Below are 2,500 nucleotides of genomic sequence, written 5' to 3'. Positions count from 1 at the left end.
CTATAGTCAGACTCATCCCCACCAGAGATCAGCCCAATGAGGGTGGTGTCGTCCGACAAACTTCAAGAGTTTGACGGACAGATGATTGGAGGCGCAGCTGTTGGTATACAGGGAGAAGAGCAGTGGGCAAAGGACGCAGCCCTGAGGAGTTCCCGTGCTGATGGACCTGGAGTCAGAGACTTCTGTTCCCGGCTTAACGCACTGCTTCCTGTCAGAGAGGAAGTCTGTGATCCACCTGCAGGTGGAGTAGGGCACGTTCAGCTGGAAGAGCTTGTCCTGAAGCAGGGCAGGGATGATGGTGTTGAAGGCAGAGCTGAAGTCCACAAACAGGATCCTGGCGTAGGATGCTGGGGCGTCCACATGCTGTAGGGTGAAGTGGAGGGCCATGTTAACTGCGTCGTCCACAGACCTGTTGGCTCTGTAGGCAAACTGAAGGGGGTCCAGGAGAGGGTCTGTGATGGCTTTGAGGTGTGCCAGGAGCAGGCGCTCAAAAGACTTCATTACCACAGATGTAAGGGCGACCGGTCTGTAATCATTTAGTCCTGTTGGCCTTAGCTTTTTGGGCACAGCGATGATGGTGGAGGACTTGAGACAGGCTGGTACATGGCATGTCTCCAGGGAGGTGTTAAAGATGTTGGTGAACACCGGAGACAGCTGGTCAGCGCAGTGCCTGAGGGTGGCTGGAGAGACAGAGTCCGGCCCGGCTGCTTTGCGTGGATTCTGCCTTTTGAAAAGCCCATTAACTTCTCCCTCCTGAAAGGAGAGAGTCGTTTCTGTAGTATGGGTGGGGGATGGGGCCTCTTGGGTGGGAAGGGGTGGTTCAGGACAGTCCAATTGTCTTTCAAATCTACGGTAGAACTCGTTCAGGTCGTTGGCTAGGCGGGAGTCGTTAGTGGTGTGGGGCGCTCTGGGTTTGTAGTTGGTGATGTGCCTGAGCCCTTTGGCAGACAGAAGCAGCGTCGTTAGTAGAGAACTGGTGTTTTAGTGTCTCTGAGTACAGTCGTTTAGCCTCTCTCACCGCTTTGCTAAACCTGTTCTTCGACTCCTTGAATCTGTCTCTATCCCCACTCCTAAACGCTTCCTCCTTCTCCAACCTCAACCTTTTGAGCTTTGCTGAGAACCAGGGCTTGTTGTTGTTAAAGTTCACCCTGGTACGTGTTGGGATACAGCAGTCCTCACAGAAGCTGATGTACACAGCCTCTGTGAGTTCATCCAGACTATTGGTAGCAGTCGTGAACATATCCCAGTCAGTACAGTCTAAGCACGCCCGCAAATCTTCCACAGCCTCACTGGTCCACTGTTTAGATGTCCTCACAGCAGGTTTACAGAGTTTTAGTTGCTGCCTGTATGCACGAATCAGGTGGACCAAGGGAGTTCTGTGCGAGCCGAACAGCCCCGTGACCCACAAGAGAAACATCCCCGCCAAATTCGAGCGTTTGACGGGGTCTATCCGTGAAAAAATATTCACGTTTTTGAGTGCACATGCATTTCTGCTGCAAATGCCTCTGGAAGTTTCATGCCGTTCGTATGCCAATTGTGGCAACACGAAAATGACCCGTTTTCCCATTCCGAGGGATTTCTGTGCGACCCTAACAGCCCCGTGAGCCACAAGAGACACATCCCCGCCAATTTCTAGCGTTTCACGGGGTCTATCCGTGAAAAATATAGACGTTTTTGAGTGCACATGCATTTCTGCTGCAGATGCCTCTGGAAGTTTCATGCCGTTCGTACGCAATGTGGCAACACGAAAATGACCCCTTTTCCCATTCCGAGGGATTTCTGTGCGACCCTAACTAACAGCGCCCGTGAGCCACAAGAGAGACATCCCCGCCAATTTATAGCGTTTCACGGGGTCTATCCGTGAAAAATATAGACGTTTTTGAGTGCACATGCATTCCTGCTGCAAATGCCTCTGGAAGTTTCATGCCGTTCCTATGCAATGTGGCCACACAAAAATGACCCGTTTTCCCATTCCGAGGCATTTCTGTGCGACCCTAACAGCCCCGTGAGCCACAAGAGAGACATCCCCGCCAACTTCTAGCGTTTGACGGGGTCTATGCGTGAAAAATATTAAAATTTTTGAGTGCACGTGCCTTTCTGCTGCAAATGCCTCTGGAAGTTTCATGGCGTTCCTATGCAATGTGGCAACACGAAAATGACCCCTTTTCCCATTCCGAGGGAGTTCTGTGCCACCCTAACAGCCCCGTGAGCCACAAGAGACACATCCCCGCCAATTTCTAGCGTTTCACGGGGTCTATCCGTGAAACATATAGAAGTTTTTGAGTGCACATGCATTCCTGCTGCAAATGCCTCTGGAAGTTTCATGCGGTTCGTACGCAATGTGGCAACACGAAAATGACCCGTTTTCCCATTCCCAGGGATTTCTGTGCGACCCGAACAGCCCCGTGAGCCACAAGAGACACATCCCCGCCAATTTCTAGCGTTTCACGGGGTCTATCCGTGAAAAATATCAATTTTTTTTTGACTGCACATGCATTTC

Source organism: Petromyzon marinus, unplaced genomic scaffold (genome assembly GCF_048934315.1).
Source record: "Petromyzon marinus isolate PM22_M1 ecotype Great Lakes invasive population unplaced genomic scaffold, UKy_Petmar_22M1.pri1.0 PM_G_Scaffold_29, whole genome shotgun sequence".
Taxonomy (NCBI): Eukaryota; Metazoa; Chordata; class Hyperoartia; order Petromyzontiformes; family Petromyzontidae; genus Petromyzon; species Petromyzon marinus.
This window is presented reverse-complemented; position numbering follows the sequence as displayed.